Below are 12,387 nucleotides of genomic sequence, written 5' to 3'. Positions count from 1 at the left end.
GAGTGCCAACAAACAAATTCTGCCTATGAAAAAAAAAGCTTTAAAACTTAAACGATCCAGGTCCTCCCTCACCGCGGAATATTATTTTCAATAACTAACGCAGGTTCGGCGCGCAAACGTCCATGAGCTGAAGCATTCGGGGGCATTGCTGAAGGGCAATCAGGATGCAGACTAGCATCTCATCAAAAGCTAATTTATATTATCCGTAGTGAGTCTAAAACGGTAAACTCTTGGTTACAAAGCTCAAATCCTTACTTGCTACCCTCTTGTATCTAATCCAGTCCACACAATTGACTTTTCTGGAGCCATTTCATTTCAGGCTTCTGATAGACTAACATGGTGTTTTTGTTAGTTTCTTACAATATTACTTCATCCACCTGACAGCCTTTTAATTGGCGGGCTAACACATTTGTTGATTAAAAAAAAAATACAATGAAATAAACGTGCATATGTGGGCAATGTGGGCATGGCTTTACAGTATACTCACATATGTGTTTTGGTTGTGAGTGTCTCATCTTTGCTGGTGTGGAGTGATATTTTTGGAAAAGCAGGGATGAAAGCCTGAGGTCGTGTGGCTAATGAGATACTGAGGCAGTGGGAATGATGGTTTTAATTACTGCCCAGGACTGATCTAAAGGGGGCGATTGGTGAAGAGCATGCTGAGTGTCCTAAGTTGGGAGTTCACACCAATGCCAGTCCTGCTGTGCATGGTTGCCTTTGATCCTCAACTCCCTCCTGTTTTATTCCCACATTGTGCTTTTTATATTCTTTGCTAGTGACGCTTCTCCTGCACCTTTGTTCAAAGCCAATGCTTTTGAAAAGGAGCTCACATAATCATTGACATTTAACTTGATGCAAAAGGCAGCTTAATCTTTTGTGTAAATTAAATTATTATTATTATTTTTTTTTTAGACGAGCAGGAGAATGTAATGAGGTGAGCTTTGCGATGTTGTTTAACAAATGTACCTGCCCATATGGAGGCGCTCCAAAACCATTTTGGAATCTATCAACTCTGGATGTCAATTTCTTTTTCAAATGTTTTCAGAAGAGTTATAAAACTGCTGTATCAGTGTAAAAGCAATACCACAATGATAAAAAAGATTTGACCATGTATCCAAAAATAAATTAAGCAAGTGATAAAAATAGGAAGGGCATATTTGGTGATGAAAATTTAATTGTGGGAGATCCCTTCCATCCTCTCACATTTCTTAGGGTAGAATTGTACTGGATAGAATTTAATGTTGGCCGTGAGTCTTGTGTCTTTTAGGCTTCTCACAGCAGGAGGGTGTTGCTATGTGTGGGCTCTGTGTTCTCCGGAAGTCCAGCTGTGGACCAAGCCTTGTTGACTTTCCAGAGATCACATGGCATTCTCATTGGGGATACCTCTTCAGTGCTCTGCATCTCCAGGACACTGCTGTGGTCAGCACAGGCTTTCTTCGCATGCAGCCATGACCCCTCCCTACTGCAAGAAAAAAGGTCAGGGCTGGCTAATGTTTGAACTCACCAAGCCCATCTAAAAGCACAACATTTAATACATTCCTTGCAATCATTTTGCAGTATACTACCTTTGACTAATCTGGCATAAATCTCACTGTACTTCAAATTTATTATTTACATGTGTGGTCAGAGTGATGACAAACCTGCGTGACCAATGAGTGACCAACAGTCACCTTTGTGGTATCAGTTATGCATAAAAAAAATCAAGCTCCAATTTAAAATCAGGACAAATACAGCCTGCCTTCCACCTGCATGACTTCATGGGTTTGTCAGTGGAAGTCAACCTTCAACTGTCCTTCAAGTATGTGCCTGCTGGCTCATCCTGACTCCGTCCTAGGCGGCATATGCTCTCGCGGCTAGGGACAATTCTACCCTACTTTGTGGGCAATGAAATTCAGCAGGCTGTTGGAGGAATTGTGGCTGACAGCGATGCTGTGAGGCGGCCACAGCAGCACATTGTACCGGTTCCCCCGAAAGTTTTTTTTTTCTTCTCCTCCACTGTGCCTTGCGACATTGCACCTGGCCAGTGCGGCGGCTGGTCTGCTGCCTTGCTGCAAACAAATAACACTTTGGGGGAGATGTATTTTTGGGGGTTATAGCCAGGGTTGGGAGGGTTACTTTTAAAATGTAATCCATTACAGTTACAAGTTACCTGCTAATGTTGTTAGTAATGTAATCAAAGTACCATACTATTAAAGTAATGTAACTGGATTACTTTTGGATTACTCCGATATTGAGTATGCTCATGAAGACAAATTAAAAATAAATATCACCACAATATATATTCGAAACAATGTGCCCCTGCTATTTGTGGGTGATAGGGACCCGGGCAGCCTACAAATAGCAAAAATCCTTGTGTAATTAAAAAGCATGTAGGGTATTGATTGATTGATTGAAGGCCATATGCTGTTTTAAAACTGGCACTGAAAGCAACCACACCTCACAGTTAGATAGATAGATAGATAGATAGATAGATAGATAGATAGATAGATAGATAGATAGATAGATAGATAGATAGATAGATAGATAGATAGATAGATAGATGGATAATATCCAATGAGGATGACGATGTGTGACATCAACTGCAAAATGAACTTTTATCCCAGTCACAAGTTTAGCCGAGTATATGTTGTGTATGATGTTTAAATAGTGAATTGGTGGGAGGAAGATTTGTTTGGAAGGTGTAACTCATATTATGGTTGTAGGCTAGCGGGCTAGCCAGCAAGAAGCTACAGCGCGTAGCATGCCGCTGGACTCTCAACTCAACTCAACCGGTCGCCATTTCCTCCTCCCGTCCGTGAAGCTTTTTCAAACTGCCCGCGTGTGGAGGACACGACTAGTCAGTTCGTTCGTTCCCACCTCCCCGACATGTAGCAACGGTCTCACTCGTGCGGGCGTGCACGCGTGCTTTCTCGTTCTGTCCTTCTCTCTCTCTTGCTCTGTTCTTCTCTCTCTCTCTCATCATAGAAATTGTAATCCCTCGATTAATCCCCATTTTTAATAAATGTACCTGTAATCTGATTACCTGTTTTTTCCTGTAACTGTAATGGAATACAGTTACATTTTTTTTGCAATCTGATTACATAACAGCGGTACATGTATTCTTACTCCCCAAGCTTGGTTATAGCTTGATGGTTAACTGCACGCTGTAGTGAGGGCATCTTCAAATGGCAGAGCGCAGTCCGGGTCCAAACCAAATCAAAGTCTCATGTGGACTTCCGACATCTATTGACTATGAATTGTAATCGTCGCTGGATGTCAGCCGCTGCCTCCCCGTTGATGAATAGTAATCGTTCCATGTCTCTGGCTGCCGTGTGCATCATTTCCCCTGTCGACGATGGACTAAGAACACTAATTGCTGGATGTGGGAGAAATCTTTCACTGTGTGGTGCACTAATATTTTATTAACCAATGCACCAGCCACTATCAATGAGTACTGTCCTGCCCATAATTAGACAGTGTAATGTTCAGTGGGGAAAATCGTAATTATCAGACTATTTAACGGTTATTGAACTGTTTGTTCTCTAACTTCTTCTTCTATTTGATCCTTTAAAGCAAGATCTGTTGTAGTAACTCTCTGAAGTCAAGGCCTTGACACTGAGCAGCACTGGCCCCAGTTCAAGTCTGGCCAACATCGCCTTAGGGCAGAGACACACACCAAAGAGATATAAAAGAACGAACACCAACTACAAAAAGACTTCTGTTTCTTCACATAGACTCGTATTGGTAAAATATCTGCTCTTCGACAAAGGGCTCAGGCCATTGTACTGTAACAGAAAGCACTGCATGCTGACGCAGACGTTGCCATACATTGCACTGAGTGCACACACAGACATGCAGAAATGTCCCTCTTTGTTGGGTTCTTTGTGAAAGGCACAGGTGAATAAAATGCCAGTCTCTGAAGTGCCATTTTTGTGAAAAGAGGGTGTAGTCACTCTGCTCTTGCACAGAATTCAGGTAGTTTGCAATACTCTTTCTTCCACTGTTTCATTAACCATATGACCCCTGAACAATGAGGGTTAATTATAGTGAGCAAAAATATTAATGTAACACTTTTGTTTTTGGTCCATTTTTTTAGTTAAACTCAAACATCAAAGATTTTACACATAAGAGCAATTTCTTTCAAATATTGACAAAAAGGTCATTTTAAGCACAACATCATTTCAATTACCACAAATTTATCAAGAATGAGAACTGCATGCGGGGCTAAATTTATTTTTGTAGTGTGCCACGTGACTTTGTGTTTTGCTCCAATGCGTATCACTCGACGTTGAGTTTTACAGTATGTGCATGTCACGTAACAGACACATTCCATTCATAGTCAACGACAACATGAAAAGGTCAGATTTAACAAAAAAGTAAAACAATCTGAATTTAACAACATGCTAGCGCCCTCCCTCACTCCAACTTACCTCTACTGCATTAGCTAAATCCCACCCGAGAACAGGTCGGCTTCACCAGTGGCCAAGCTTTCATCAAGTCACTTGTTTTTGTGTGTTGCAAGTAGCCCCAGTATCATCTCTGCATGATATATAGTCAAATTTTAGAGTGGTTCTACATTGTTGTTGCTGTCTGCATTGAGCGCCATGTTGAAAAAGTTCAGAATCTTATAGTTATTGTATGCAATGTCATCACTAAAAAAAATTCAATTTCCCATTCCTATTCAAGATGATGGTAACCAGAAGTACCAAAAATCAAAACTTGGTGAGGTTAGAGTTTGTTTATAGTGACAGATAATGAATAGAAACAATCTCATCTTGGGGAAATCGAGTATTTAACATAGCTCATACAAATAATAAATACCTAACAAAGCCAGTTTGGAGAAACTTTATTTGTGGAATAGTTTTGAATTTTGAATTTCACTTTTGTGAAAAATGTGGGACTGATGACCTGTAGTCACAACAGTCAGCCACAAAGGGGACTCACTTTGATCTGTCATGTCTTTAGGCTAACGTAGAAGTCCCCAATCACCAGTTCTAAAACAAGAAGCACAAATAGATTAGTTTCCATTTGGGAATATATATAATTTGGGAATACACTAACCACCTACCAAACCAAATACCTTACATTGACGATAAATGGTTGCCAATTTGATGGTACACGAAAAATGTTTTCTTCCATGAACAAGTCCCTGGTGGAAAAAAAGGTTGGGGACCGCTGTGCTAGCGACAGTGAAAGATCTTTATGTTTAGATGTAACGTAGATTTGGCTTTAGCATTTATATTTATTTTTATAATAATAATTTTATACTAATAATTAACATGTGTAGATCCACTTAATATTTACAATTAGATTTTGCATTTTTATTTCACATTTAACATTTCCTTCTAACATGTTACATTTGGATTCAACTAAGTTCTCAAAGATAATATATTGTTGTAAATGCGCCCCCCCCCCAAAAAATATATATTTTTAAATAAAATAAAAATAAAAAAACAACAACAAAAACACCACACAAGTTAAAACTAAATTAAGCTAAATATGACAAAATATTGCTATTATTTTCAACATGAGCCACTTTACAAATAGCACCCTGTGGTAAAAAGGGTGGTAGAATAAAGATATGACACAAGCCATTAAGTACTTAAGAATTGTCTGACTGACACAGCTGTAAAAAGGTTAAAGCCCCTGTCAGCCAAAGAGGGCTCGTGTGTTGGTTTGAGACGGAGAAACTGAAACATTAGGGATGGCTGGAATGAGGATTTAGGAGAGAGCAGAATGTTTCTCTGTATCATGACCCACTTGGCCCTTGGGGCCATACGCTTCTCTTGGCCTCTGTCTCTTTGTGCTAACTCTCTGTGATTTATGCCTTGCCTGTAATTACAGAGCCAATAGCAGAAGACATCACACTCATGTTTGGTGAGGCACCGACATGCCCTACCACCTGAGAGCAGCCACTCGCCAGCTTGACTGCTAAATGCAGCTGCAATTTTCTTTTCAGTCACTACTGCTTGAAAATGGCCCAAGGAACATTTTTCTGTGACAACAAGACACTAAACAGGCATACCGCCAATCACTTAGTTTCCTTTACGAACGTCTCAGTTGGGTTCCACTTGCTATTTCTTCTCCGTTTGAACCACAGTCACTTTTTGTTGAATTTCAGCAATTTGACTTAAATCTCTGCAGTCAGGATTCAAAGAAGCACATCCTGTTTGTTTGTCTTTCAGCATAAATGGTGAAACAATCCACCCACTCAAATCCCATAACAGAGAGCGGAAAAATAATTGCCATGTGTTTTGGGAAGGGCAGTTCGTGCATATTGGGAGCCTGCTCCTCTTTGTACTGTGCATGTATGGGGTTGTAGGAGTAGACATAGGCTAGCAAATCTTTGTCATTTGGCCAAACAGTCTTACTTGGGAGCGTCTTGGTGTACCATCATATCGGGAAAGTTAAAAAAAATAAAAAATAAAAGAGGAAGAGGAAGAGAGCAAAAATGTGCGAGTACATGAATGTGACAAAATGCTATTGGACTCATTAGCTCACTATGGCAACCATGCAAGGCAGGAGGGCAGGGGCCAGGGGACCAACTGGCTTTTTCGGCTAGGGCACAATGCAACAAGGCACAGCTGTCTTAACCTAGCTGACACCACTGTTGTCTGCAGGTCAAATCCTTGAATATAAATGAACTGACTCAGTGCCCCTTGCAGTGGTCCTCAAAAGTGTCTCAGTCACATATAAGAAGCTCTTGCTCTCTTCTCTGACCTCCCCCGACATGCCTCTTGCCTTTTGCTGCTTTTAAATCCAAGAGGCTTGATTGAACAAAGTTAAACAACACTTCTTTCGGACTAGTACGTTCCTGTTTTCAGTTTGACGTTTACTTCGGTTCATTGCTTGTCTGACAGAGGGCTTACTCCAAAATAGAAATCCTTGTCTCACAGAGGCAATGTTTGTCCTGGCCAGGGATGATTTGGTAACCATATATACCTGTATATATATATATATATCTAAAAAAAAAAAAATATATATATATATATATATATATATAAATAAAATAAAATAAAAAATATATACATATATATTAGGGGTGTGAATTGCCTAGTACCTGCCGATTCGATTCGTATCACAATTCATAGGTCACAATTCGATTCGATACCGCTCCGAATCTATAAATTGATTATTGCGATTTTTTTTTTTACCTCAAATTTAGAAAATACTAATCAGTAAACTTGTACATGTACACTGTAAGATTTGTATGAAAATGTATTTATTTATCTGAAAATTCAGGCTTATAACTGAGCCACTGCATTTAACAAACAGGTTGCAGTCTTTTTCATGTTTGAACAGCACTGAAATAAAATATTAAGGCTTAATGTTCCATTAATATACCATTCTTCCATTCTTAATGTGAACTTCATAACCTTGTTGAGGGACCGAAGGTCACAGTCTTCAATTTTGATTTGCGGTTTTGCTGCTTACATGCAGAGATTTTTCCAGATTCTCTGGATTGTTTCAAATTATGGGCTGTATATGGTTAAAATAATTAACTGCAAATGTTAGTTGAGAAATCCTGTTCATAAACTGATGGACTATTTGTTCACAAACAAACATGTGTTTATGGATAAAACATTGACTGGGCAATTCGCTGGAGTTACAACGTGGCAAAAAATATTCCTATGCTATTAAATAAATTACAAGTGAATGTGCTAATGTAAATTCTCAATACAACAGATGGTCATCAAAAGAGCTGCACAAACAATACAAATCCAAACAACATAATAGATCAATGACAGCAGCTTTTGGTAACATGCTGCCACCACCCATCAGTTAATTCCTGAGCTTGATCAAATGCTCATGTGTTTCCGTTTACACCGTTTGTTGTCTTTTTCTGCTTTCTCTACTTTCGATCAGCAGGAGTCTTTGCTCCCTTGAAGAGGCAATAAGAGAAGCATGGTATTGTTTTGTTACACGCTCGTTCAAAGTGCTGTCCGTGATCCGAGACAATTATCAGAGGTCTATATTTAGCTCCGTCTATGCCAGCTTTTGTTCCAAATGGGCACTCATTAGTACACACCCTTAAACACAGTGCCACTCTAGTGTTTCATCCAGGAGTACTTTATGTAGAAATGATTCAACATTCTTAAGATGTAAAATAACTGAATAAGCAATTACACAAATGGCATGTCAGACTGGATTGGCACGTTCCTTAAGTGGTCTTTTACGTGCCTGTAATTATTGCCATACCTGTTGGTACCCTTCCATTAAAAAACAAAAAACAAAAACTGCAACAGTCACTTAAATATTTTGAAACTGACAGGACTGGAATTTACAAAAATGCATATTGACAAGGCACAGCTTTTAGGAGAATGTCATTTGACTGAGGAGATAAAACTGAAGCTTTGGCAAGTTTCAATGAAGCACACAACTAAACAATACCGACTCGGAAAGGTGGAGGAGGCTCGGTTATGCTCGGTTATGAGGAAACTGCTTTGCTTGGTGTGGTGAATCTGCATATGGTACAATGAAATCACAAGACGAATTAATGCTTTCTTAAAGTGACATGCAAAGCGTCAGTTGCAGGGAATGGATCCCCCCAACACGATAATACCTTAACAGACAGCTAAACAAAACGAAGAATAAACATTGGATTAATCGGATGTGGCTTTCAATGAGCCCTCATCTAAATCATTTTGAGCATCTGTGGAAAAACATGTAATGCAGTCTGCAGAAGATACTCATCAAGCTTTTTTGCTGACCAAGATACAAAATGACAGTTGCGCAAGTCTCAGAGCATTGCAAAACTATTTGATTACAGTGATTGCTTGAAAATAGTGGTGTCTAAATTACGGCCCAGGGGCCATTTGCAGCCCGACGTCCACTTTCTAGCGGCCCTCAGCTTATAAAAAAAAAACTATTGACACAGCATGCTTTTCTAGAAATGCAAAGAAATTATTTAAATGTAAAATATAAATATTTCTCTTTGTAATTTTTAATTAATTTAATTAATTCAGACATTTCAGTTCTAGAAGCAAAAACATTTTTCCTCAATGTTCTGCTGCTAACACTGCTTTAAAAATTGTCATTTTATTACTGATTACTCTTCCTTTGATTCTGAATGTCGAGATTGGCTTATGACTGGGGCGGGCAGATAAATTTTTGTAGCATACAGCGATGTGGGCCACTCCAAAATCATGAAAAATCCCAAACTGTTTGCCTTGTTTAAAAATAACTAAAAACTCGCAAAACTATGCTACATAATTGATTCGGAGGTTGAACAATTCGGAAAACTTCACAGGAACGAAAGGCAGTTTGCAAGGGCGGAGTCCCACCCAAGACACGCTTAGGACCGCCCCGTCATTTGAATAACATTTCCAGAAAAAAAGGGGGAAAAAATAAATAAAAATTAAATTAAATTAAATTAAAAAAAATAATAATAATAAAAAATAATAATAACATTTTGTCCTGGCAACATGGACCAAAACTAAAAAAATTATGTAATTAATTCATTAATTTGTTGTTTTTATTAACATTTATATGTATTTTTTGGATTTTTTTTTTATCATATTTTTTATATCCGTTTTTATTTTCACTTTTAGTCATTTATTTATTTAATCATTTATTTATTTTTTAATTTAGGCAGTTTTGGTTCTCCATGGATAAGTGGGCCTGCTACCATCGGCCCGATTACTCTTATCAGCAACAGACATTCAGGCCTGCCACTGGTGTCCCAGTCTTCTTCTGCCATTGCAGTGCACCTGTTTTAGTACTCAAATGATTACATGCACTGGTATCAGATACACTTGCAAGCCCAACACTCAAGTCGGCCTGGGCCTCAGTACTTATCTTAAATTGCTTCCAGTCCTGTTAAACAAGCTTAAAGCAAACTCAGACATTATCTTGGAATTCTGTATGTTAAAACATTTTCATTCTCTGCCTGCCAGTTCATATTTACTTGAAAAAGGGGAATGAAAGGAAATGTGGTACTTATGACAACCTGAAAGCCAACAGTATAAGTGTTACAATATGGCTTTTAAAACACTTGAACTGAGTAAGTGGATACTGTCGGATACGGTAGCTGATTAAAGAGCTGTTTCATCCGAGCAGTATTGTGGTTTAGTTTGATGTTGAACTGGAGGTCGGGGTACAAGTTGCAAAGGTGTGGTCTAACAAACATTGGTATGTCGTAATTTTATTGTGTTTCCACAGTTGACACATATTAACGACATCCCGATATCTAACAAACAGACAAAAAATGTAGTAAAACAATATTTCATTCTTTACATTCTATTTAACTATGCCCTTAATGTGTGTTTTTAATGTAAAATATTATGGAGTGCTATTATGGCATTTACATTTATTTCAAATAGGAATGAGAGATACAAGTGTTTTGAGTTATTGAACAAATTAAACTTGTATCTAAAGACACCACTCTATAATAATTGATAATTATTGTATTTATACTTGAAGAATGTACTTAATTCCCTGTATATTCCATATCTGATATGTTTTACACAAGTATACATTTTGACAGTCTCATTGTTTGTGCAACAAGTGTATTCTGTTCTCCTTCATTTGTCGATTTTCTTTTGTTTCTGCAAATTAAAGCCCTGTCCCAACACTCGTGCTTCTACCTTTGTGCCCATTAATTGCGTTCACCCGAGTGTGTCGGGTGTCCCACTCGGGTGCACTTTCACTTCTCTTTGCCCCGCCCCCTTTGCACCCTTGTTCTACACTTCGGCTAAGCCCGCATCCATCTGGGCTCAGCCCAAGTGTATTACCCACAATTCATTGCAGAGTTCATCAAAATAGATCCGATGGTAATTCATGTGCCTGTGCTGAAAAATGTCATTTCAACTGTAAATATAAAATATTATTCGTTTTTTCATTTGTATACGTGTAATGTTTTAATGGCACCTACATATTTTGCCCTAGTGTAGTTGCTATACTTGCCGACCTTTTATGCATGCACTGCAGGTTGTACAGGGGCCTTAAATAAATGCTTCGCTATTCCAGCCATAGCTGCCGTCAACTAGGATTTTTACATTAATGCTACTTTACTGCAATTTTTAAATAATTTTAAGCAACAAAATTGCCAAAACAACAATTGCTGCTGCAATATTTGATGACGCAATCGAACACAGCGGCGCAAGTTGCTGACACGAACTGTCCCAATTCTACAATTTTTTCATGCTTATAACCTGCACGCTCGTACACTTGGTGCACCCCTATTAAGTGAACACTTTATTGAAGAGCGTAGGGTGTAGTGTGGGTATTGAGACAGGGCCTTAATGTTCAAAATACAAATATTCACTGTGTAGACATTAAATAGTAAAAAAAAAAAAAAAAGATATAAATAACACTGTTTCCAGTGTGAAAAGATAATTATTATTATTGATTTGTCACTGTCCATTGCCTGGTGTGAATCTCAAACGTCTGCATTCCATTTATTCTGCCAACATGTTGTCGCCAAGTTTATATGACAGTTGATTGTGTTACTTCCTTTGATGTGATCTCCCTCTGCGGCGTCACTCTTTGTTTAGTTTGCTGAGCGTGTGTTTGAACCGCAGGCACTTTCTCTCAGCAGTGTTCACAATCACTGGCGGATCCGCCATCGTTCTCTCCTCCTGTGCATCCTTCCCTACCTCATGTGACCGTCTGTACACGCTTGCTATCAAAAATATATATTTAAAAAATCGGTGTCTTTTATTCTCACTCTCCCCATGTCACCATCAATTCTGTCACTGCCTGGCAGTCACAAGCACAGCGTGCGGGCATATGCACAAACATTTGCTCTCACTTTTTTAAATGCAATCACACACATGATTATGTGATTTCCTTTCAATTCCCGCCATAAATATATTTCTAATCACTTAATGATAATATGAACTGAGATGGGTTTTTTTTTGTCTGGACAGGTTGTTTCTACACCCCGTAAAGAGGAAAGGCCCCATTCATCATCATCACCATCATTTTGTCGAGCGGATTATGAAGATAGCAGACAATGGTGAAACTTCCGCCTCTATTTTCTCACCTTACCACCAATTTTTTCTACACGCATCTGTAGAAAGATGCTTTCTGTCACTAGCTGCATTTCCATTACAGTTTTTCTAAAAAATTAAAGCGATTTCGATAAATTCCAATTTCAACTTGTCGGTGTTTCCATTGAAGATCGTTTTGCTTCTGAGGCGTAATGTCCCGTCTCTCAAGATCTCGCAGTTCTGTAGGAGGTGCGCATGATGTTTACGGAACACGGAGGCCTGGAGTTGTTAATATGTTGTGTTGTGTGTGTATGCGCACGCTTATAACTCGTGCTATGGCGCGGACGGATGGATTTCAACGAGTCGCTCCATTGCTTGTTGCCCGGGGCAACGGCCATTTCTCATGCAACGACATGGAAAATGCATTGAACGGCGGCATTGGCTCTATAGCTAAATCGCTTTGTGTTTAAAAAGA

This window comes from Vanacampus margaritifer, chromosome 3, assembly GCF_051991255.1.
Source record: "Vanacampus margaritifer isolate UIUO_Vmar chromosome 3, RoL_Vmar_1.0, whole genome shotgun sequence".
NCBI lineage: Eukaryota > Metazoa > Chordata > Actinopteri > Syngnathiformes > Syngnathidae > Vanacampus > Vanacampus margaritifer.
This window is presented reverse-complemented; position numbering follows the sequence as displayed.